Source organism: Zea mays, chromosome 4 (genome assembly GCF_902167145.1).
Source record: "Zea mays cultivar B73 chromosome 4, Zm-B73-REFERENCE-NAM-5.0, whole genome shotgun sequence".
Classification (NCBI taxonomy): domain Eukaryota; kingdom Viridiplantae; phylum Streptophyta; class Magnoliopsida; order Poales; family Poaceae; genus Zea; species Zea mays.
This window is the reverse complement of record NC_050099.1, coordinates 44461071-44487488: the sequence shown is the minus strand read 5'-3', so window position 1 is coordinate 44487488 and position 26418 is coordinate 44461071. Positions and strand designations below refer to the sequence as shown.

The 26418-nt window shown below is 46.7% G+C and overlaps 1 long non-coding RNA gene across 1 annotated transcript in view; it reads left to right on the top strand.

Annotated features, from left to right (window-relative positions):
* LOC103653186 (uncharacterized) overlaps nt 1–25310 on the top strand; it is a 33049-nt gene extending 7739 nt beyond the window's left edge. Inside the window, exons 2-3 of the long non-coding RNA XR_565298.3 lie at nt 24962–25011; nt 25114–25310. This is a non-coding gene — a long non-coding RNA (uncharacterized lncRNA). The remainder of the gene's footprint in view (nt 1–24961; nt 25012–25113) is intronic.
* Nucleotides 25311–26418: the final 1108 nt, after the last annotated feature.

The window sequence follows — 26418 nt, the reverse complement described above, 5'->3', positions numbered from 1 at the left end:
CAAAAGAAATTTCTAGAATCAAGAATATTGAGCTCATGCCTAAGTTTGGTAAAAGTTTGTTCATCAAGAGGCTTGGTAAAGATATCGGCTAATTGATTTTTAGTGTTAGTATAAGAAATCTCGATATCTCCCTTTTGTTGGTGATCCCTAAGAAAATGATACCGAATGGCTATGTGCTTAGTGCGGCTATGCTCGACGGGATTGTCGGCCATTTTGATTGCACTCTCATTATCACATAGCAAAGGGACTTTGGTTAATTTGTAACCATAGTCCCGCAGGGTTTGCCTCATCCAAAGCAATTGCGCGCAACAATGGCCTGCGGCAATGTACTCGGCTTCGGCGGTAGAAAGAGCGACCGAATTTTGCTTCTTAGAAGCCCAAGACACCAAGGATCTTCCCAAGAACTGGCAAGTCCCCGATGTGCTCTTCCTATTGATTTTACACCCCGCCCAATCGGCATCCGAATAACCAATCAAATCAAATGTGGATCCCCTGGGATACCAAAGCCCAAACTTAGGAGTATAAGCCAAATATCTCAAGATTCGTTTTACGGCCGTAAGGTGAGCTTCCTTAGGGTCGGCTTGGAATCTTGCACACATGCATACGGAAAGCATAATATCCGGTCGAGATGCACATAAATAGAGTAGAGAACCTATCATCGACCGGTATACCTTTTGATCCACAGACTTACCTCCCGTGTCGAGGTCGAGATGCCCATTAGTTCCCATGGGTGTCTTGATGGGCTTGGCATCCTTCATTCCAAACTTGGTTAAGATGTCTTGAGTGTATTTCGTTTGGCTAATGAAGGTGCCCTCTTGGAGTTGCTTTACTTGGAATCCTAAGAAATACTTCAACTCCCCCATCATAGACATCTCGAATTTCTGTGTCATAATCCTACTAAACTCTTCACAAGTAGACTCGTTAGTAGACCCAAATATAATATCATCAACATAAATTTGGCATATAAACAAGTCATTTTCAAGAGTTTTAGTAAAGAGTGTAGGATCGGCTTTACCGACTTTGAAGCCATTAGCAATAAGGAAATCTCTAAGGCATTCATACCATGCTCTTGGGGCTTGCTTGAGCCCATAAAGCGCCTTAGAGAGCTTATAGACATGGTTAGGATACTCACTGTCTTCAAAGCCGGGAGGTTGCTCAACATAGACCTCTTCCTTGATTGGTCCATTGAGGAAGGCACTTTTCACGTCCATTTGATAAAGCTTAAAGCCATGGTAAGTAGCATAGGCCAATAATATGCGAATTGACTCAAGCCTAGCTACGGGTGCATAGGTTTCACCAAAATCCAAACCTTCGACTTGGGAGTATCCCTTGGCCACAAGTCGAGCTTTGTTCCTTGTCACCACACCATGCTCGTCTTGCTTGTTGCGGAAGACCCATTTGGTTCCTACAACATTTTGGTTAGGACGTGGAACTAAATGCCATACCTCATTTCTCGTGAAGTTGTTGAGCTCCTCTTGCATCGCCACCACCCAATCCGAATCTTGAAGTGCTTCCTCTACCCTGTGTGGCTCAATAGAGGAAACAAACGAGTAATGTTCACAAAAATGTGCAACACGAGATCGAGTAGTTACCCCCTTATGAATGTCGCCGAGGATGGTGTCGACGGGGTGATCTCGTTGGATTGCTTGGTGGACTCTTGGGTGTGGCGGCTTTTGCTCTTCATCCTCCTTGTCTTCCTTATTTGTATCTCCCCCTTGATCATTGCTATCATCTTGAGGTGGCTCATTTGCTTGATCTTCAACTCCATCAACTTGAGCTTCATCCTCATTTTGAGTTGGTGGAGATGCTTGCATGGAGGAGGATGGTTGATCTTGTGCAATTGGAGGCTCTTCGGATTCCTTAGGACACACATCCCCAATGGACATGTTCCTTAGCGCGATGCATGGAGCCTCTTCTTCACCTATCTCATCAAGATCAACTTGCTCTACTTGAGAGCCGTTAGTCTCATCAAACACAACGTCACAAGAAACTTCAACAAGTCCTGAGGACTTGTTAAAGACTCTATATGCCCTTGTGTTTGAGTCATATCCTAGTAAAAAGCCTTCTACAGTTTTAGGAGCAAATTTAGATTTTCTACCTCTTTTAACAAGAATAAAGCATTTGCTTCCAAAAACTCTAAAGTATGAAATGTTGGGCTTTTTACCGGTTAGGAGTTCATAGGATGTCTTCTTGAGGATTCGGTGAAGATATAACCGATTGATGGCGTAGCAGGCGGTGTTGACCGCTTCGGCCCAAAACCGGTCCGGTGTCTTGTACTCATCAAGCATGGTTCTTGCCATGTCCAATAGAGTTCGATTCTTTCTCTCCACTACACCATTTTGTTGAGGTGTGTAGGGAGAAGAGAACTCATGCTTGATGCCCTCCTCCTCAAGGAAGCCTTCAATTTGAGAGTTCTTGAACTCCGTCCCGTTGTCGCTTCTTATTTTCTTGATCCTTAAGCCGAACTCATTTTGAGCCCGTCTCAAGAATCCCTTTAAAGTCTCTTGGGTTTGAGATTTTTCCTATAAAAAGAATACCCAAGTGAAGCGAGAATAATCATCCACAATAACAAGACAATACTTACTCCCGCCGATGCTTATGTAAGCAATCGGGCCGAATAGATCCATGTGGAGTAGCTCCAATGGCCTGTCGGTCGTCATGATGTTCTTGTGTGGATGATGGGTTCCAACTTGCTTCCCTGCCTAGCATGCGCTACAAATCCTGTCTTTCTCAAAATAAACATTTGTTAATCCTAAAATGTGCTCTCCCTTTAGAAGCTTGTGAAGATTCTTCATCCCAACATGGGCTAGTCGGCGGTGCCAGAGCCAACCCATGTTAGTCTTAGTAATTAAGCAAGTGTCGAGTTCAGCTCTATCAAAATCTACCAAGTATAGCTGACCCTCTAATACTCCCTTAAATGCTATTGAATCATCACTTCTTCTAAAGACAGTGACACCTACATCAGTGAATAGATAGTTGTAGCCCATTTGACATAATTGGGAAACAGAAAGCAAGTTGTAATCTAAAGAATCTACAAGAAAAACATTGGAAATAGAATGGTCAGGAGATATAGCAATTTTACCCAGTCCTTTGACCAAACCTTGATTTCCATCCCCGAATGTGATAGCTCGTTGGGGATCTTGGTTTTTCTCATATGAGGAGAACATCCTTTTCTCCCCGGTCATGTGGTTTGTGCACCCGCTGTCGAGTATCCAACTTGAGCCCCCGGATGCATAAACCTACAAAACAATTTTAGTTCTTGACTTTAGGTACCCAAATGGTTTTGGGTCCTTTGGCATTAGACACAAGAACTTTGGGTACCCAAACACAAGTCTTTGATCCCTTGTGTTTGCCCCCAACAAATTTGGCAACTACCTTGCCGGATTTGCTTGTAAGCACATAAGAAGCATCAAAAGTTTTAAATGAAATAGCATGATCATTTGATGCAACAGGAGTTTTCTTTCTAGGCAACTTGGCACGGGTTGTTTGCCTAGAGCTAGATGTCTCACCCTTATACATAAAAGCATGATTAGGGCCAGAGTGAGACTTCCTAGAATGAATTTTCCTAATTTTGTTTTCGGGATAACCGCAGGGTACAAAATGTAGCCCTCGTTATCCTGAGGCATGGGAGCCTTGCCCTTAACAAAGTTAGACAAATTTTTAGGCGGGGCATCAAGTTTGACATTGTCTCCCCTTTGGAAGCCAATGCCATCCTTAATGCCAGGGCGTCTCCCATTGTAAAGCATGCTACGAGCAAATTTAAATTTCTCATTTTCTAAGTTGTGCTCGGCAATTTTAGCATCTAGTTTAGCTATGTGATCATTTTGTTGCTTAATTAAAATCATGTGATCATGAATAGCATCAACATCAATATCTCTACATCTAGTACAAATAGCAACATGCTCAATGGTAGATGTAGAGGGTTTGCAAGAATTAAGTTCAACGATCTTAGCACGAAGTATATCATTCTTATCTCTAAGATCGGCAATTGTAACTTTGCAAACATCAAAATCTTTAGCCTTAGCAATCAAATTTTCATTCTTTAATCTAAGGCTAGCAAGAGAAACGTTTAATTCTTCAATCCTAGCAAGCAAATCATCATTATTATCTCTAGGATTGGGAATTGAAACATTACAAACATGAGAATCAACCTTAGCATTTAAACTAGCATTTTCATTTCTAAGGTTGTCAATCATCTCACGGCAAGTGCTTAGCTCACTAGATAATTTTTCACATTTTTCTACTTCTAGAGCATAAGCCTTTTTAACCTTAACATGTTTCTTGTTTTCTTTAATTAGACAATCCTCTTGGGAGTCCAAAAGGTCATCCTTTTCATGAATAGCACTAACTAATTCATTTAATTTTTCTTTTTGAGCTATGTTAAGGTTGGCAAAAAGGGAACGCAAATTATCCTCCTCATCACTAGCATTATCATCACTAGAAGATTCATATTTAGTGGAGGAGTTAGATTTAACCTTTTTCCGTTTGCCGTCCTTTGCCATGAGGCACTTGTGGCCGACGTTGGGGAAGAGGAGTCCCTTGGTGACGGCGATGTTGGCGGCGTCCTCGTCGTCGGAGGAGTCGCTTGAGCTTTCGTCGGAATCCCATTCCCGACAAACATGGGCATCGCCGCCCTTCTTCTTGTAGTACCTTTTCTTCTCCTTTCTTCTCCCCTTCTTGTCGTCGCCTCGGTCACTGTCACTAGATATAGGACATTTAGCAATAAAATGACCGGGCTTACCACATTTGTAGCAAACCTTCTTGGAGCGGGACTTGTAGTCCTTCCCCCTCCTTTGCTTGAGGATTTGGCGGAAGCTCTTGATGACGAGCGCCATTTCCTCATTGTCGAGCTTGGAGGCGTCTATTGGTTGTCTACTTGGTGTAGACACCTCCTTCTTCTCCTCCGTTGCCTTGAATGCAACGGGTTGGGCTTCGGATGGGTCGCCAAGCTCGTTGATTTTCCTCGAGCCTTCTATCATGCACTCAAAACTTACAAAATGCCCGATAACTTCCTCGGGGGTCATTTTAGTATATCTAGAATTACCACGAATCAATTGAACTTGAGTGGGATTAAGAAAAATGAGAGATCTTAAAATAACATTTACCACTTCGTGGTCGTCCCACTTCTTGCTCCCGAGGTTGCGCACTTGGTTCACCAAAGTCTTGAGCCGGTTGTACATGTGTTGTGGCTCCTCCCCTTTGTGAAGCCGGAACCGACCGAGCTCCCCCTCGATCGTTTCCCGCTTGGTGATCTTGGTGAGCTCGTCTCCTTCGTGCGCGGTTTTGAGTACATCCCAAACCTCCTTGGCGTTCTTCAACCCTTGTACTTTGTTATATTCCTCTCTACTTAGAGAGGCGAGGAGTATTGTTGTTGCTTGAGAGTTGAAGTGCTCGATTTGGGCCACCTCATCCTCATCATAGTTCTCATCCCCTACCGACGGTACCTGTGCACCAAACTCAACAACATCCCATATACTTTTGTGGAGCGAGGTTAGATGAAATCGCATTAAATCGCTCCACCTAGCGTAATCTTCACCATCAAAAGTTGGTGGTTTGCCTAATGGGACGGAAAGTAAAGATGCATGTTTAGAAATGCGAGGGTAGTGTAGGGGGATCTTACTAAACTTCTTACGCTCTTGGCGTTTAGAAGTTACGGAGGGCGCGTCGGAGCCGGAGGTCGATGTTGATGAAGTGTCGGTCTCGTAGTAGACCACTTTCCTCATCCTCTTTTGTTTGTCTCCGCTCCGATGCGGCTTGTGGGAGGAAGATTTTTCCTTCTTCTCTTTGTGGTGAGAAGAAGATTTCTTCTCCTTCCCTTTGTTGGAGGAGATCTTCTTCTTCTCCCTCCTCTTGGTGCGGGACTCTTCCGATGAAGTGCTCCCGTGGCTTGTAGTGGGCTTTTCGCCGGTCTCCATCTCCTTCTTGGCGTGATCTCCCGACATCACTTCGAGCGGTTAGGCTCTAATGAAGCACCGGGCTCTGATACCAATTGATAGTCGCCTAGAGGGGGGGTGAATAGGGCGAAACTGAAATTTACAAATATAAACACAACTACAAGCCGGGTTAGCGTTAGTAACAAAGAAACGAGTCCGCGAGAGAGGGCGCAAAACAAATCCCAAGCGAATAAGCAAGTGAGACACGGAGATTTGTTTTACCGAGGTTCGGTTCTTGCAAACCTACTCCCCATTGAGGAGGCCACAAAGGCCGGGTCTCTTTCAACCCTTCCCTCTCTCAAACGATCCACGGATCGAGTGAGCTTCTCTTCTCAAATCAAAGCCGGGAACAAAACTTCCCCGCAAGGGCCACCACACAATTGGTGCCTCTTGCCTTGATTACAATGGAGTTGTGATCTCAAGAACAAGTGAGAAAGAAAAGAAGCAATCCAAGCGCAAGAGCTCAATTGAACACCGCAAATCACTCTCACTAGTCACTAGGGCTTTGTGTGGAATTGGAGAGGATTTGATCTCTTTAGTGTGTCTAGAATTGAATGCTAGAGCTCTTGTAGTAGTTGAGAAGTGGACAACTTGGATGCAATGAATGGTGGGGTGGTTGGGGTATTTATAGCCCCAACCACCAAAAGTGGTCGTTGGGAGGCTGTCTGTTCGATGGCGCACCGGACAGTCCGGTGCACACCGGACAGTCCGGTGTCCCCTGCCACGTCATTACTGCCGTTGGATTCTGACCGTTGGAGCTTCTGACTTGTGGGCCCGCCTGGGTGTCCGGTGCACACCGGACAGGTACTGTTTGATGTCCGGTGTGCCAGCATGGGCGATTCTGACTTCTGCGCGCGCAGAGCGCGCATTAAATGCGCGGCAGAGAGCCGTTGGCGCGGAGATGACCGTTGCTTCGGAGGCGCACCGGACAGTCCGGTGCACACCGGACAGTCCGGTGAATTATAGCGGACTAGCCGTTGGCGTTTCCCGAAGCTGGCGAGTTCCTGAGGCCGACCTCCCTTGGCGCACCGGACACTGTCCGGTGTACACCGGACAGTCCGGTGAATTATAGCCAAGTCGCCCTGGAAATTCCCGAAGGTGGCGAGTTTGAGTCTGAGTCCCCTGGTGCACCGGACAGGTACTGTTCACTGTCCGGTGGCACACCGGACAGTCCGGTGCGCCAGACCAGGGGTGCCTTCGGTTGCCCCTTTGCTCCTTTGTTGAATCCAAAACTTGGTCTTTTTATTGGCTGAGTGTGAACCTTTTACACCTGTATAATCTACACACTTGGGCAAACTAGTTAGTCCAATTATTTGTGTTGGGCAATTCAACCACCAAAATTATTTGAGAACTAGGTGTAAGCCTAATTCCCTTTCTGTCACACCCGGTTTTTAGAAGGTAAACCGAATGCGAACCATGTACGTGCCAGGATCAGTTATTCACGTACACAGCAGTTACATAACATGGACATCATCACACAGTGCTCAAATAGTATTAAAAGGGGAAATAATAGTCGATTACATCATACGTCTGAGACGTCCATATAGGTCTTACAATAAATCAAAGTGCGAAAACGAAACGTAGATAACACGGCCTTCACAGGCAGCCGACTGGGGGTTGCCGCTAACCCACACCTAGAACTCGTCGTAGTCTTGGAACTCCTGGAAGTCTCCTTCCACAGCTTCATCTTCTCCTGAGCAGTGGTTGCAATGCTGACAACCTGGGGGGGGGTTTGGTGTGTAGAGCAAGGGTGAGTACACATCAACATACTCAGCAAGTATCCTGTTTGGCTGTAGTGGACTAGCTTTATGTGGGGATCAGTCAAGCAGTTGCTTTTAGTTGGTCAGGTTATTACTTACTAGTAGAAAGCCAGGTTTTAACATTAACCCAAGTTATTAACCCAATGTATCCTTTCCAAACGGAAAGAATACCACTTACCAATACCATAATCATAACCAGAACCATCAATCTCATTGCCACCTGTACCAAAATATCTCTGATCAAGTATCACTAATCTCTGGAGCTCCCTTGGCCGCTCATAACCGTGAGCACGGCTGATATATCAGTTTCATAACACTCTGCAGAGGTTGTGCACTTTACCCACAAGCCGTGATTCCCTCTTGCCTCGGGCCGATCAAACCCTTAAACACTACCAAGGTGAATAGGCAGGGTTTCACTACGTAGCCTTTACAAAGATTCCCCGGGGCTGTAGCCACCCGTTAGGTTTCCTAAATGCACCGCACTCCTCCCCAAGGGGCGAACCCAAACTTGGCAGAGCGAGCCGCATACACCGAGCCCCATTGACGGCACGACGGCTAAGTGAACTACATCCCGGATCCTCTAATTATTCAGCTAAGGGCACCCCATTCCACCCTCATGGTTGCACTGTTTTCCCGGGCGGTCATCCATAGAACAGGTCCTTACGGAGAGGCACTCGAGAAACCGCTCGAGTCCCCTTGAAAACCACAAGTATAATCATAAAGAAGAACGGGAAAACAGCGTATCATAGATAATCACATCATGTTCATTGATTAGAGTTGAGCAATAGCATCAGACTAAGTAGTAATAATCCGACCCAAATAGGTAAACAAGGACATGGATAACAAAAGCTAGTCAATCCTTAGGTATAAATGTGTAATGCGGGAGGTGAATTAAAGAATGAATAGGACAGAGATAGGTCAAAGGACACTTGCCTCCACCAACCGACTGCTGCTCAGGGGCTTCTCCTGCGAATTCCTCGGGCTCTTCGACCGGATCGTTCTCTATGCGAGCGCAAACATACATACATCCATCCACATATTTAATACAAAAGAACAGTACACCATACAAGATAACAAATAAAGTGAATATGCACCAAGTATGACATTCGATAACGCATTTGTTATGGTTAGAAAGAAACGGGAAAGGTCTCGCAGGGGGTTAAATCTTATGCACTAATGACACAATTGGTTTTTAACAAAATAATTCTGTTATATATATTTATATATACTAATGGAAACCTAATCACTTTTAGTTGATCAACATTGCACAGGGTAAACAATTAACTACGTGAATCAATAACATAACGGAATTTTAAATTAAACTTCCTATTTTCCCATAGCATGAACAGTGATTAGCCTACTTAAAATACAGTAATTATGATCACAGAAAGTAAATAAAATAAAATATAAAAAAAATAAAAAAAAACAGAGGGGGGGGGCGGTTGAACCGGCCCTAGGGGCGGTTGAACCGGCCCTAGGCGGGGCGCGCAGGGGCGGCCGAGCCGGGGCGGCTGAGCCGGCGGCGGGCGGCCGGGCTGGCGAGGGCGGGCGGCGCAGGGGGCGGCCGAGCCGGCCGAGCAGGGGGGCGGGGCGGCCGAGCCGCTGGGCGCGCAGGGGCGCGGGGCAGGGCGCGGGGCGGCCGAGCGGCCGAGCCGGCCATGGGGGCGCGCGCGGGGGGGGGCGGCCGGGCTGGCCAGGCGGCCGAGCCGGGGGCGCGCTGGGGGGGGCCGGGGGCGCGGCCAAGGGGCCGAGCGGGCGGGGTGGGGCGGGCGGCCGAACCGGCCATGGGGCCGAGCGGCGAGGGGAAGGGGAGGGAGGAGAGGGGGAGGGAGGAGAGGGGGAGGGGCCTCACCGGGGACGGGGACGGGGCGGCCGAGCGGGGCGGCCGATCGGCGACGGGGAGGGGCGGCGGCCTAGGCAGGGGCGGCGGCTTAGGGAGAGAGAGGGAAAATGAGAGGGAGAGGGAGAGGGTTTTGGGAAAAAGGGAGATGGGGGGCGGCATGGGCCAATTGGGCCCAACAGGGGGGCGCCAGGGGGGCGGCTGGGCCGGCCGGGGTCGGCCCAGGGCGCGGGAGAGAGAGAAAGGGGAGAGAGAAAGAGAGAGAAAGAAAGATAAAAGATTTTCCGCTTGTTCTCGAAATCCGATCTTTTAGATGAATGCGATTGCACTTTCAAACAACCAAAAATGCAAGGGCGGCATGGTGCATCAAACAACATAAAGTATTTAGGGTTTTTTTATACCTACGGGAATTCCAAACCGAATCCCGCTAAACTTTGAAAAAGGTCAAGGTTTAGCGAGGGGAAAAAGAAAAGGGAAAGGTAACGCCCGAATTTTGGCGAGTAAAGAAAAGAAAAAATTCAACTGCAAAATTCGGGGCGTTACAAACCTATCCCCCTTAAAAGAATCTCGCCCTCGAGATTCAGGGCTGGCTAGCAAAGAGCTCCGGGTACTTGGCCATCAGATCATCTTCACGCTCCCAGGTTGCTTCTTCCTCAGAGTGGTGACTCCATCTGACTTTGCACATTCTGACGGTCTTCCTTCGGGTGACTCTATCTGCAACCTCAAGGATCTGAGCTGGCTTCTCAACGTAGGTCAAGTCCTCCTGGACCTCAAGACCTTCCACTGGCAACTGCTCTTCTGGCACACGCAAGCACTTCTTCAACTGAGACACATGAAAGACATCATGCACAACAGACAAATTCTCTGGCAAACTGAGCTGATAGGCCACTTCTCCACGTCTTGCAAGAATCTGATACGGACCAATGTAGCGGGGTGCCAGCTTGCCTTTGACTCCGAATCTTCTGACTCCTCTGATCGGTGACACTTTCAGATAGACAAAGTCTCCGACTTCGAAACTCAGCTCTCTTCTTCTTGTGTCTGCATAGCTTCGCTGCCTTGATTGCGCTATCTTCAGATTCTCTCGGACCATCTTGATGTTCTCTTCGGCTTCAAGCAAAATATCTGGCCCAAACACCTGCTTCTCTCCAGGCTGATCCCATTGCAACGGAGTTCTGCAACTCCTTCCATACAGCGCTTGAAACGGTGACATCTTCAAACTGGCCTGGTAACTGTTGTTATAGGAAAACTCCGCATAAGGCAATCGCTTGTCCCATCCGGACTGATCTTGCAACGCACAGGCTCTCAACATATCTTCAAGAATTTGATTGGTTCTTTCAGTCTGACCATCTGTCTGCGGGTGATAAGCTGAACTGAAATTCAGATGCGTGCCCAAGGCTTCATGCAACTGCTGCCAGAAATGAGAGGTGAACTGCGTTCCTCTGTCTGACACTATCTTCTTTGGCACACCATGAAGACAAACGATCCGAGACATATACAATTCTGCCAATACTGCACTGTTGTAGTTGGTCTTGACAGGTATGAAGTGGGCTGACTTGGTCAAGCGGTCCACTACTACCCAAATGGAATCGTAGCCGGCTCGAGTGCGAGGCAATCCGACTATGAAATCCATACCGATTTCATCCCACTTCCACTGAGGGATCTGCAACGGTTGCAACAATCCAGCAGGTCTCTGGTGTTCTGCCTTAATTCTTCGACAACTATCGCACATAGCCACGTGCTCTGCGATTTCCCTCTTCATTCCGTACCACCAGAATTTCTTCTTCAGATCCTGATACATCTTCTCACTGCCAGGGTGAATCGAATAAGTTGTCTCATGAGCTTCCTTAAGAATCAACTCCCGAATAGACTGGACATTGGGAACACACAAGCGGTCTTTGAACCATACCACACCTTCTGCATCTTCTCGAAAGTCTTTGCCTCTGCCATCTAGAATCAATCGCCGAATCTCACTGATCTTCTCATCATTTTTCTGCGCTTCTTTGATTTCGCGCTCCAAGGTAGGTTCCAATTCAACTGTGACTCCTCGCGAATTGTTCAGAAACCCGAGACTCAACCTGTCAAACTCTTTGGCCAACTCATAAGGCATCGGACGAGCGACCATCAGATTGACTTGACTCTTTCTGCTCAAAGCATCTGCCACTACGTTCGCTTTTCCTGGATGGTAATGAATCTCCAACTCATAGTCTTTGATCAATTCTAACCATCTTCGTTGCCTCATGTTCAATTCTGACTGAGTGAATATGTACTTCAGACTCTTGTGGTCTGTGTAAACATCGCATTTCTGTCCATACAGATAGTGCCTCCATGTCTTCAGTGCGTGAACCACTGCTGCCAACTCTAGATCATGGATTGGGTAGTTCTTCTCATGAACCTTCAGCTGTCGGGACGAGTAAGCCACAACTCTTCCCTCTTGCATCAACACACATCCCAAACCTGTGTAACAAGCATCGCAATACACCGAGAAGGGCTTGTGCACATCAGGCAAGACTAGGACAGGCGCTGTTGTCAACTTCTCTTTCAGCGCTTCAAAGGCCTCTTGGCATTTCTGGGTCCACTTGAACTCAACCTTGTTGCCTAGCAACGCTGTCATTGGTTTCGCAATCTTCGAAAACCCTTCAATGAATCGCCGATAATATCCGGCCATTCCAATGAAGCTCTTGATTCCTCGAGCATCCGTTGGCGCTTTCCAGTTCAAAATGTCTGCCACTTTCTTCGGATCCACAGCCAATCCTTCTTTGTTGATTATGTGACCCAAGAACAGGACTTCACTGATCCAGAACTCACACTTGCTCAACTTTGCATACAACTGGTGCTCTCGCAATCTCTGCAATACCATCTTCAAATGATCTGCATGCTCTTCTTCACTTTGAGAATAAACCAGAATGTCATCAATGAATACCACCACAAACTTATCAAGATAATCCATGAATACACTGTTCATCAAGTTCATGAAGAATGCTGGCGCATTGGTCAAACCAAAAGACATCACTGTGAACTCATATAAACCATACTTGGTAATGAATGCCGTCTTCGGAATGTCCGAAGGTCGGATCCTGAGCTGATGATAACCTGACCTCAGATCGATCTTGGAGAACACACTGGCTCCTCTCAACTGGTCGAACAGATCTTCTATTCTGGGCAAAGGATACTTGTTCTTGATCGTGACTTCATTCAAAGCTCGATAATCGATACACATCCTCTTGGTGCCATCTTTCTTCTCCACAAACAAGACAGGGGCGGCCCAAGGCGAGGTGCTTGGCCGGATGTAACCTTTCTCTGACAGCTCATCAATCTGCTTCTTAAGCTCAACCAACTCTGGTCCAGATATTCTGTAAGCTCTCTTAGAGATGGGGGCGGTTCCAGGAAGAAGCTCTATAGCAAATTCAACTTTCCGCTCTGGTGGCATACCCGGTAAATCCTTTGGAAACACATCTGGGAATTCAGACACAACCTTGATACTCTCAATTGGGTCTGCTTCACTGCTATCGACAGCCATCTGATAACAACTTCCTTTCTTTGGCTCAGGCGGGACTAACTCGGTCACCACTTCCTCTCCTAGTGGGGACACCAACTTGATTGTCCTTTTATCACAACTGATAACTGCCTGATACTTATCTAACCAATTCATCCCTAGGATGACATCTATTCCCTGAGTACCCATTACTATAAGGTTGGCGGGAAACGCTATCCCCCTTATTTCCACACTTACATTTAAACAAATGCTATCAGCTCGAATTCTACCACCGGCTGAGTCAATTTGAATAGGGGTTGACATGGTAGTAATTGGAAGATTATGTGCTTCTACCCATGATGCAGTAATGAAAGAATGTGTTGCTCCAGTATCAAATAACACTTCTGCAATATGGGAGTCGACTGGGAACATACCTACTATCATGCCGGGGGTCTCCTGAACTGCTTCAGCCTCCAAGTGGTTCAACCTTCCATGATTATAGCGCGGCTGAGGGCGATTGCCTGCTCCAGGCTGAGACACATTCTGCTTTGCTGGGGCATTGGGGCCTGACTGCTGCTGGGCTGCCTTCTTCGGACATTGCATCACCCAATGGCCTTGCTCTCCACAGTGGAAACATGCCCTGTTTCCAACCTGAGCTGGTGCTGCCTGACTGTTCTGCTGATTTGCTGGGGCAGGAAGACGAGGTGCTTGCTGATTCTGCTTCTGAAACTGACCTCCTGACTGATTGCTCTGACGATTCTGGTACTGATGCTGAGGATACTGCCTTTGGAACTGCTGATACTGCTGACGCTGCTAATGCTGCTGAGGTGGACGCTGGTTCTGCCTGAACTGCTGAGGTTGATTGCCTGAGAAACGGGGACGGCTGCTGCTTTCAGGCTGGGGTCCACTGATCTTGCGCTTACGATCTTCCATCTCCTTACGCTTCCTTTCTGTCATGATTGCTCTGTCAATCAGGTGCTGGAATGTCGGGAAGGTGTGATTCATCAGCTGATACTGCAGAGGGTCAACCAAGCCTCTCAGGAAACGGTATTGTCGCTTGGCGTCGGTGTTGACATCTTCGGGAGCGTAGCGAGACAACTGCAGAAACCTGTCCCGATACTCACTGACAGACGATGACCCTTGCTTAAGGGCCAGGAACTCCTCCTTCTTCACTGTCATCAGACCTGCAGGCACATGGTACTGACGAAAGCTACCTCTGAATTCTTCCCAGGTGATGGTGTCGGGGTTGGCATGGGTGGCGAGGTAAGACTCCCATCATGATTGGGCTGCTCCTCTCAACAGACGGGGACCATACAGAACTTTCTCCCTGTCATCACATTGAGCGGTATGCAACTCTCGCTCCACAGTGCGCAGCCAATCTTCAGCATCCATGGGGTCAGAAGAATGAGCGAACGTTGGTGGATGACCTCTCATGAATTCAGCACGCTTATCTCTAGGCATCTGAGGCATCTGAGGCTGGGGTGGTGCTTGCTGCTGCTGCTGCTGCTGAATGGCGGCCAAAGTCTGACCGATGGCCTGAACTGCCTGAGTCTGCATCAGAAACATCTGCTCAATCGACATCGGGGGCGGGGGCGGCAGCTGCTGCTGCTGGGGCGCCTCATCTTGCTGACCGGCTTGCTCCTGCTGAGCACGCCTTCCTCCTCTGCGCCTGTTCTCTGACATCTGCAGAACGCAACCACACATCAGAACTGATCTGGCAAAGCTTGCAGCATAAGAAAAGAGTATAGAATTCTCCAACAGCACTGAACAGATGAGCATCTTCACTGATCTCCAACACAGACCCCACAGCTTCTCAGATAAAGAGGAAAGTAGAATAAAGGTTTTCCCAACTATATAACTAACTTTATTGACATAGTATGTAAACCAAAATGCAGGGGATACCCACACTCTGGTGACAATCATTACAAAGATCCAAACCAAACATAGTTCATCATGACAAACATAAATGCACAGGATATAGCAAACTACCCTGTCTAACTAAAACTAACTAAGACCGAGACTAACGCTAAGACTGAAGCTTCCATGTATATATTTATTTCGTATTAATTACAAGATCCAACTCTAACGATCTATGGTTCTAGGTTGATCTTGGTCTTGCAGTCGGGATTGCCATAAGACTGGTGTCCACGCTGAGGTGAGCGGTACGGGTGCTGAGTCCCAACGGGAGCGGGGGAACCACCATCCAGGTGACGACGCTCCGCGCGCTCAGCCCGCAGCAGGGCGATCTCAGCACGAGCCCTACTCAGCTCGTCTAATGCATGGTCCAGCTCCGTGTTTAGCACGGCGGCTAGGTTGACTGTGCTGCTCAACCTAGGATTGCCCTCACCGACAGGTGAGACAATCACGCCTCCTGTGCTGCCAGATGAACGGCGGGGGTAATACTTCAGGTCAAGGCCGTCAGCTGCCCCACCGAAAACCGAGCAGTAGTGCGAAAGCGCACGCCGTGCAGCATCTTGCATGGCTGCCTCAGCTGAGTCCCGCTCAGAGATAGAATAGTGCTCTGAGCAAGCCTCCGCTCCCTGGAGACTGTTCTCCGGGCAGCGCACCAAGCAAGTTGCCTCCCAGCGGTCCGGGTAGACCCCGCGACTGTGCTGGTAGACCACACAGCGATACTCGACGGACCAAGTATGCCGGTCAAATGCCCGACGTAGCAGGGTGTCGAGCGCATCGTGGAAGTGACACCCGCGAGCAGCGTCGCGAGTGATGGGTCGAGCAACCCATCCTTCCGGCTCAAGGTTAGCAGAGAAGTCGGTGTCGTGGCTCGAGCTGTCGTCGCCATCTCCGTCGTCTGGGTCTCCTCCAGCAGCTACTCCAGAAGCTGGGACGCCCAGTGGTGGTGCAGGGGGCGCCTCCAGGGGAAGCACAGGAGAGCAGCTCCTCACAGACTCTATCTCCTGGTGGAGCGAGAAGGAAGAGCTCTGCTGCTCCTGTCGTCGACGTTCCTGCTCCTCACGCAGGCGGTGGTGTAGTCTCTCCAAGTGGCTGGACTGTCCGGCCACGGGACGGCGAAGCGGACGCTCAGCAAGGCGGGAGGGTAAGAAGGGGATGACTGACTTTCGTGCAGTGTGTCTAAGTCGAGCCATCTACAAAAGACATCGCAAGCAAAAGGGTGAGAACAGAATTAATATGACCAGCAAATAATGAATCATAAGTAAATGAAGGATTAGAATAAAACATGATTTTCAGCAAGGTATAATATATAGTAGAACATAGGTTTGGTCGGTGTGACCAACTTTTGAAGGGATATCAAAGTCAAGGCAGAGACAGAGGTCTATAGTCCTTAGAACGACCATTCTACTCTAGGTTAGCGGTCCTACAGTCAGCACGGCTTTGATACCACTTATGTCACACCCGGTTTTTAGAAGGTAAACCGAATGCGAACCATGTACGTGCCAGGATCAGTTATTCACGTACACAGCAGTTACATAACATGGACATCATCACACAGTGCTCAAATAGTATTAAAAGGGGAAATAATAGTCGATTACATCATACGTCTGAGACGTCCATATAGGTCTTACAATAAATCAAAGTGCGAAAATGAAACGTAGATAACACGGCCTTCACAGGCAGCCGACTGGGGGTTGCCGCTAACCCACACCTAGAACTCGTCGTAGTCTTGGAACTCCTGGAAGTCTCCTTCCACAGCTTCATCTTCTCCTGAGCAGTGGTTGCAATGCTGACAACCTGGGGGGGGGGTTTGGTGTGTAGAGCAAGGGTGAGTACACATCAACATACTCAGCAAGTATCCTGTTTGGCTGTAGTGGACTAGCTTTATGTGGGGATCAGTCAAGCAGTTGCTTTTAGTTGGTCAGGTTATTACTTACTAGTAGAAAGCCAGGTTTTAACATTAACCCAAGTTATTAACCCAATGTATCCTTTCCAAACGGAAAGAATACCACTTACCAATACCATAATCATAACCAGAACCATCAATCTCATTGCCACCTGTACCAAAATATCTCTGATCAAGTATCACTAATCTCTGGAGCTCCCTTGGCCGCTCATAACCGTGAGCACGGCTGATATATCAGTTTCATAACACTCTGCAGAGGTTGTGCACTTTACCCACAAGCCGTGATTCCCTCTTGCCTCGGGCCGATCAAACCCTTAAACACTACCAAGGTGAATAGGCAGGGTTTCACTACGTAGCCTTTACAAAGATTCCCCGGGGCTGTAGCCACCCGTTAGGTTTCCTAAATGCACCGCACTCCTCCCCAAGGGGCGAACCCAAACTTGGCAGAGCGAGCCGCATACACCGAGCCCCATTGACGGCACGACGGCTAAGTGAACTACATCCCGGATCCTCTAATTATTCAGCTAAGGGCACCCCATTCCACCCTCATGGTTGCACTGTTTTCCCGGGCGGTCATCCATAGAACAGGTCCTTACGGAGAGGCACTCGAGAAACCGCTCGAGTCCCCTTGAAAACCACAAGTATAATCATAAAGAAGAACGGGAAAACAGCGTATCATAGATAATCACATCATGTTCATTGATTAGAGTTGAGCAATAGCATCAGACTAAGTAGTAATAATCCGACCCAAATAGGTAAACAAGGACATGGATAACAAAAGCTAGTCAATCCTTAGGTATAAATGTGTAATGCGGGAGGTGAATTAAAGAATGAATAGGACAGAGATAGGTCAAAGGACACTTGCCTCCACCAACCGACTGCTGCTCAGGGGCTTCTCCTGCGAATTCCTCGGGCTCTTCGACCGGATCGTTCTCTATGCGAGCGCAAACATACATACATCCATCCACATATTTAATACAAAAGAACAGTACACCATACAAGATAACAAATAAAGTGAATATGCACCAAGTATGACATTCGATAACGCATTTGTTATGGTTAGAAAGAAACGGGAAAGGTCTCGCAGGGGGTTAAATCTTATGCACTAATGACACAATTGGTTTTTAACAAAATAATTCTGTTATATATATTTATATATACTAATGGAAACCTAATCACTTTTAGTTGATCAACATTGCACAGGGTAAACAATTAACTACGTGAATCAATAACATAACGGAATTTTAAATTAAACTTCCTATTTTCCCATAGCATGAACAGTGATTAGCCTACTTAAAATACAGTAATTATGATCACAGAAAGTAAATAAAATAAAATATAAAAAAAAATAAAAAAAACAGAGGGGGGGGCGGTTGAACCGGCCCTAGGGGCGGTTGAACCGGCCCTAGGCGGGGCGCGCAGGGGCGGCCGAGCCGGGGCGGCTGAGCCGGCGGCGGGCGGCCGGGCTGGCGAGGGCGGGCGGCGCAGGGGGCGGCCGAGCCGGCCGAGCAGGGGGGCGGGGCGGCCGAGCCGCTGGGCGCGCAGGGGCGCGGGGCAGGGCGCGGGGCGGCCGAGCGGCCGAGCCGGCCATGGGGGCGCGCGGGGGGGGGGGGGCGGCCGGGCTGGCCAGGCGGCCGAGCCGGGGGCGCGCTGGGGGGGCCGGGGGCGCGGCCAAGGGGCCGAGCGGGCGGGGTGGGGCGGGCGGCCGAACCGGCCATGGGGCCGAGCGGCGAGGGGAAGGGGAGGGAGGAGAGGGGGAGGGAGGAGAGGGGGAGGGGCCTCACCGGGGACGGGGACGGGGCGGCCGAGCGGGGCGGCCGATCGGCGACGGGGAGGGGCGGCGGCCTAGGCAGGGGCGGCGGCTTAGGGAGAGAGAGGGAAAATGAGAGGGAGAGGGAGAGGGTTTTGGGAAAAAGGGAGATGGGGGGCGGCATGGGCCAATTGGGCCCAACAGGGGGGCGCCAGGGGGGCGGCTGGGCCGGCCGGGGTCGGCCCAGGGCGCGGGAGAGAGAGAAAGGGGAGAGAGAAAGAGAGAGAAAGAAAGATAAAAGATTTTCCGCTTGTTCTCGAAATCCGATCTTTTAGATGAATGCGATTGCACTTTCAAACAACCAAAAATGCAAGGGCGGCATGGTGCATCAAACAACATAAAGTATTTAGGGTTTTTTATACCTACGGGAATTCCAAACCGAATCCCGCTAAACTTTGAAAAAGGTCAAGGTTTAGCGAGGGGAAAAAGAAAAGGGAAAGGTAACGCCCGAATTTTGGCGAGTAAAGAAAAGAAAAAATTCAACTGCAAAATTCGGGGCGTTACACTTTCAGTTACCATTGAATTGGAACCTACCTTGGAGCAAGAAATTCGTAAAGGTCAGGTCGGTGATGCTAAAATTCAAGAGATTAAGGATCTGATTACGGAAGGTAGAGGTCCAGAATTCACGGAGGATAAACAAGGCACTGTATGGTTCAAGGACATGATATGTGTTCCTGAGATGGATAACCTTCGAGAGACTATACTAAAGGAAGCTCATGACTCAGGTTATTCTATTCATCCTGGGAGTACCAAGATGTATTAGGATTTGAAGCAGAAATACTGGTGGTATGGATTGAAGAGAGATGTAGCTGCACATGTGGCTATGTGCGATGTGTGTCAAAGAGTAAAGCTGAACACCAGAGGCCAGCTGGACTACTGCATCCACTAAAGATACCCGAGTGGAAGTGGGAAGAGATTGGTATGGTATTCATTACTGGATTGCCTCGCACCTCGAAAGCATACAATCCTATATGGGTTATTGTGGAAAGACTGACCCAAGTGGCTCATTTCATTCCAGTCAAGACTACTTATAAGGGATCTCAATTGGCAGAGTATATATGGCTCGGATTGTGTCTCTACACGGTGTACCGAAGAGGATCGTCTCGGATAGAGGATCACAATTTACCCCTAGATTTTGGAAAAGTTTTCATGAGAATATGAACACAAAGTTGAACTTCAGTACGACTTATCACCCTCAGACGGACTAATCAAGAATTGGAGGGCATGTTGAGAACTTGTGCCCTTCAGCACGGTAGTAGTTGGGACAAGAGTCTACCTTATGCTGAGTTCTCATATAATAATAGTTACGAGGCCAGTCCGAATATGTCACCGTTCAAGGCTCTATATGGCAGGAAGTGCAGGACCCCCCTACATTGGGACCAGACTGGAGAAAGTCAGTTTTTTGGACCTGAACTTATTCAAGAGGCAGAAGAACAAGCATGTATAATCACGAAGAACTTGAGGGTAGCTCAGACCAGGCAAGAGAGCTACGCTGATAATAGAAGAAGACCACTGGAGTTTGAGGAAGTTGATCATGTGTACCTCAAGATGTCACCACTCTGGGGTATGAGGAGATTTAAAGTTAAAGGAAAGTTGTCCCCTCGCTTCATTGGACCTTTCTTGATCTTAAAGCGAGTGGGAGAAGTTGCATATCAACTAGAGTTATCCGATCATCTATCAGATGTACATGATGTGTTTCATGTGTCTCAGCTAAAGAAGTGTCTCCGTGTTCCTGAGGAACAATTACCAATGGATGAGCTCAGTGTTTGGAGTGATTTGACTTACATGGAGTATCCTGTCAAGATTCCTGACACACTGACTCGTGTCACGAGGAACAAAGTTATAAAGATGTGCAAAATGCAATGGAGTCACCATGGAGAAGATGAAGCAACATGGAAAAGAGAAGAAGAGCTTCGCATAGATTTTTCCATCTTTTCTCTAAACCTTCCTAAATCTCGAGGACGAGATTCTTTTTAAGGGGGGTAGGATTTGTAACCCAACATGTAATTTGTGGAGGATAACCTAAAAGGAGAAATGATATTTCTGTGTATATACGTGTGTTACCCATATTTATCATTCCATGAGAACATCACATGAAGACAAATAAATAAATAACAAAAGATACCCAAAAACAAAATTATGCATCATGCTGGGATTTTCTTTTGTGTGCACATTGTGACAAGATAAAATAACAATGTGACAAGAAATATAGTGGAATTTAAAATCCAAAAGGAATTGTAAAATTTAGAAAAGAGAAGAAAATAAGAATTTTGTGGATAAAATAAGTAAATAAAAATATATTATTCCTCCACTAGAAGCTTGAATTTGTATACTTGACTCAATGGTGAAATTCGTATTCAAAATTCAAATTCAAAATAGTTACGAATAAAAGAAATCAAGAAAGGAAAATAGAAAATAAAAAGAAAAGGGGAGGAAGAACCTACCTAGGCCGCAGATCCCAAATTTGGCCCACCTACCCTTTCCCCTCTGCGCGGCCCAAACCGACTGCGCGTGGCGCTGTCAACTGGGGCCCGCTTGTCTGTCTTCCGCGCTCGCATTCATTTTATTTGCCACTGATCTATGGGCCGACTTCGTCAGCTTCATCCCCAACCGCAAAGCCAAACACCGCGGACGCCATCGCAATCCTCGCGTCCGTGGGCGTTGACCCGCAACTCCGGCTTTCGCGTACGCCTACAGGTAGGTCCGGTCTGTCGGACACCCACCCGCCTACGCTCCTTGGCTCCTATGACTGGTGGGCCCTGTTGTCGGGGCGCTCTTCTTCCTTCGCCGCTCTTCTCGGACGGACTCAACTACCGGCGCGCTTCTCGGGATTAGTTGCATCTGCCTCCGCGCTGACCTTGGGCGGCCATAAATGGGGGAGCCAAGCTCTTCCCTTCCTTTCTTTTCCCCCATAGCCAAGTAGGCCTAGCCACCGACACCACTGGGTGCCGCCCGCGTCGACCTGGTCGACGATTACCGCTCGGAGCCCACATAGTGGCCATGGGTGATCTACGAAGCTCGTGGAGCGTATCTGTTGCCGTTTTGGGCGGAATCGTGGGCGGGGCAAAGATGAATTTCTCGCCAGAGATCACACGGCGCCGCCGAACCGCACTCTGTCGTGGCCAGCGCCGCTCGGGCATCGATGTCTGGTGAGGACTCCCTCCCTATGTTCGCCAGGTCCTTTATTACGTATCGCGCACTGTGGATTAGGACCTAGGGCTTGTCTGTGTAGTTTCGCCATGCTCCGGCGAGCTCTGCGGTGGGGGAAGCAGGGCGCCGCCGGGTGCCGTGACCGGAGAACGGGGCAGGCCGTTCGGCCGTCTGATCTTAACGGACGGTAGAGATTAGTTTGAGCGTACCCTTTCGATCTATTGATCATGCGCCATCGGATCACGATCGTGTGGTTATAATTACATACCGGTTCATAACCCAGCGCGGTCTAATCTCATCCGCTGCACACAGATCGGACGGCACATATTGGCCCGTACCCCTTCGGCCAACTCTTTTGCATATGAGCCCCTCAAGAATCAAGTATTAACCCGCCGTCCGTGGTAGCTGTGCACTGAGTCTGGGCAAATTTGTGAGTGAGCCCCTGATCTTTTTATTAATTGACGCGCAAACCAGGAAAATAGAGAAAACAGGGAAATCAATTTAGAAAATGAATTTTAATACCAAATTAAGTGCAATAACTTGTTTAATGCTTAGAAAATTCATTTTTGCTCCAAATTGAACCATTCTAGTTTCTAAAATTTTGTAATATTATTATCTATCATTTAGTATCTCTGTTTTGACATGAAAACAATAAGAAAATTAATTTATCATTTAATCCTATTTCAAGCACATTAAATCTTAGGAAATTCATAACTTGAAATCTATAACTCCAAATCTAATGATTCCAGTTCCAATGATCCCATTTTAATGTGTAGATTTTTATTGTATATTTTATTTATCTGTTTGGTGTGATGTTAAATTATGCTATACTATGTATGTATCGTGTTGACGCGAGTAGACGAGCAAGCTACTGTGGATTCTGAGGTTCAGCAAGTAGAAGTAGATGAGCAGGAGCTCATTGAAGGCAAGTTGTGCCCTTGATCACTTACTTTTTCCCAGCCATGTTCTTGTTAATTATAATGATCTGCATAGGTTAATTTTGATGGGATCCAATAGGTTACCCCAGTTTTGGTTATCTTTATACCTTGTTTACCACTGAAATATTTTTGGGTAGTACCTGCTATTGCTTTATGTGGATTTAGGTATGGAGATACACTATTCATAATTACACTTTTATTATCTTTTTATTATTACTGCTCATGTTAAGATCATTATGTTAATGGGAACATGGAGCGACCACCCGGGAAAACAGTGCTACCACAAGGGTATAATGGGACGCCCTTGGCTGATTAACTAGGAAAGCTAGTGGAGGTCTTTCTTACCCGAAAGGGGCAAGGGCAGTAGGGGAGTGGTCAGTGTAGGGAGGTCCTTGGGTTGATTTTACTGCGATGGCGGTCAGGCGAGGGATTCCTACACTGGAGCTTCCTATAAACTGTAGCGGGATTTCTGAAGCTACTGGAACTTTGTAAAGGCCTCATAGTGTTACCCTGCCTCGCCTCCTCGGTAGAGGTGTATGGGATTGGCCATCTCTTGGCAGATGGGTAACATGACTTGTGGGTAAAGATGTGCAACCTCTATAGAGTGTACAACTGGTATACTAGTCGTGCTCACGGTCATGAGCAGCTCGGACCCTCACATGATTAATCTATGGAATTAAAACTCAATTTGACATTTGCATCGCATTTGGGGATTATTTTATTACTTTTATTTATTACTAAGGTTTGGTATTTACTTACACTTAGTAATTGCTAATAAAATTTTGACCAACTTATAAAAGCAATGCTCAGCCTCAGCCCCTATTTTGTTGATCAGCCTTACACTTCACATGAACTCCCACCTTTGGTGAGTTCATGCACATTATTCCCCATGACTTGTTGAGCTATGATCGTATGTGAGCTCACTCTTGCTGTCTCACACCCCCCACAGGAGAAGAACAGGTGGTTCAAGTGGAGCCACACATCGAGGCTTTCGACTTGATCTAGGTGGCGTCTCCCAGTCAGCTTTTTGGCGCCAAGGATAGATTTTAGATCCTGCGATATTTATCTCTTATTTTGTAAGACTTCCGCTATGTAATAAAGTACTCTGATTATATTGTGACATTTATCTCTATACACTATGTTATTATATATGTTGTCTTCTTTGGCGCATGTATGAGATGCACCCGGCTTTGTTCCTTAAAGCCCGGGTGTGACAAGGTTACTTTGTTGTTGCTTGGTGAATGCTTATATATGTTTTTATTCGTCTGTGCTGGTGAGGTTAGTTTTAATGAGTCGTTGACAAAGACAATGATGTGTCCCAGGAAGAACATCTTCAATTTCCTTGGAGATAAATCTAGACTGATTAGTAAATATTGTTTTAGGTGGACGACTCTCCACTGATTCCAAGAATGACTTAAATAACCAAATTTGTGTTTCTGATCCCGTGATGCAAAAAATTGTTTTGAACGCTTGAAATTTAGTTGGACCAGGGCTTTGATTTGAGGTGGTTTGTTTGAGTTGCCCCCTAAATATAGGCACCCATGTTAGTACAGACCAACTGATAACTGAAGATACTCTGCTCTATGTATGATTTGGTTAAAATTTTGGGACAATAGAATGGCACACATGTTTGTTGTTTTTTGCCTATTTAAAAACTTCATTGGGGTGTTTTAGTACCAGTTTGGTTCTTTTCAACACTACAGGGGAGTAGAGCTTGTACATTGTGACTGGTTCGAATTTATGTGGAGGAACTACATGAGTGTGCTTCTGATTTTTGATAGTTTTAGCACTATCCTCTTGAAGGCCTGAATGATTCAAGTAAAAGTGACATACGATGTTGTTTTTCATGTGCAAATTCAACTGGAATACCCATTGTCTCTATTTTTTCAGTTCTTCTTAGAGAATACTTTTAAGTATGCACATGCCACATTGTTATTAATTGGGAACCTAATCCTTATCTCCAGTTCAGCGATGATGAATCTAATTTTGAATTAATACTTGTATGTAATGGCTTTTAGATTATATGTAATCTTTATTAAGGTCAAGTTCTACGGATTAAGGTTGTATGCTTTTTCCACGCCAATTCTCACTGTTATGCATATGGGGCTCTAGCCCATGCATCGAATGTCAAGTTTTTCTCTGAATACAAAAATTTATGTAATCAGACCGTCTGAAAATATTTATGCCGTGAGACTACTAATTCTTTGTTTATATACTCATGTGTTGCGTGTAAAAACTCAGTCCAGGAGAAGACCTCCAATGAAGAAAGAGACATGCTGCACATGCACGAGGTATGGGCGATTTATGTCAGTGTTCAACAATTTGGTTTTTTGTTTTCCTTATCTTTTCAGCACCTCCTAACACTGCAAAGCTAATGTTCTTCCGCGTCACAGGGTACTTGCAGATAGATGTCGGCTCTACGGACGAACACTCGACCAAGTCAGATGAGGAGTATGAGGGCCTAGCCATGCACGATGTGATGGCTACTGGTCCGACGATGAGCAGCAAGCTGTGAGTTAAAGATGAACTCACCTGCCCTGGAGAGCAACATCCATAGGAGTGAGGCAAAATGGCTGGTACCACCACAACATGGACCCATTCCTGAAGATGTCCAAGGAGGTGGTAGCCGACACCATAATGTCTTGCGCGTCATTGTGTCACCAGTAGGCAACACATTGCGCTGGTACCGGTGGGTGTTGTGTTTCTTAGGCGTCTGCTTCTGTGCTTTGAGCTGTGCTATAGAGTGGTTGTGCCAACTACTGATTTTAAAATAAAAAGGTGAGCTGAGAATCATTGTTGAAAACAAATATGTAACAGTTTGTTCACATCAGTTGTGCCAACTACCAAGCATTTCATTGATCAGAATCTGTCGTTGCTCATGAGAACCAAAAGTAAGACACTTCTCAATAACATTGGATACAAATTTCTGCTAGCTTATCTTCACTATCTTTTCTTGTATCAATATAACACACATTTATACATAATTTTTTGTGGTATTATATGTTTCCGTTGCAACACACAGGCACTTACCTAGTAAGAGCATATGACTTCAAAAACCAACGCTTGGATCCAAGAAAAAACAGTAAGGGGGTGTTTGGGAACAAAGTTTTTCTGCAGTATTGAAGCAATACTGTAGTATTGAGCAATACTGTGGTATTATATACTTTGAGGTGTTTGGAAACTCATCTGAAATCTCTGTATACTAAACCATAGTATTGTAAATACTGCACTTGTTTTGCAGTTTTGGAAACTTTGGTCTCAGCCAAAGTTTTTCTATGTAAAGAGAGCGCCAGCTGGGTCCCGCTCTGGCTGATTGGTCTCAACCAAATTTTTTCCCAAACAACTTGATGTATTGGATATTGTTGTATTTGAAAACTAAAGCATTGTAAATTGTAGTAATGTCATGACTAAAGTATACTTTAGTATTTGAAAAACTGCAGTTTGGAAAAACTGTGTTCCCAAACAGGGCCTAAGTGGCTAAGTGCTTATATTGTCATGTTTAATTTGTTTATCTGGTGAATATCCAACAAGAGGTTCCATTATGAATGATGGATCCGGATCCTAAGAACAAAAGAACATTCTCCCGTGCTTCCAGATATGCTGAGCTCCCAAAATTTTTATTCAAAAAAGGAGTTGATTCCATAAAAGATAGGATCCATAAGTAAATAGAAAATTACTAATATTTCATCCTCGTGAGA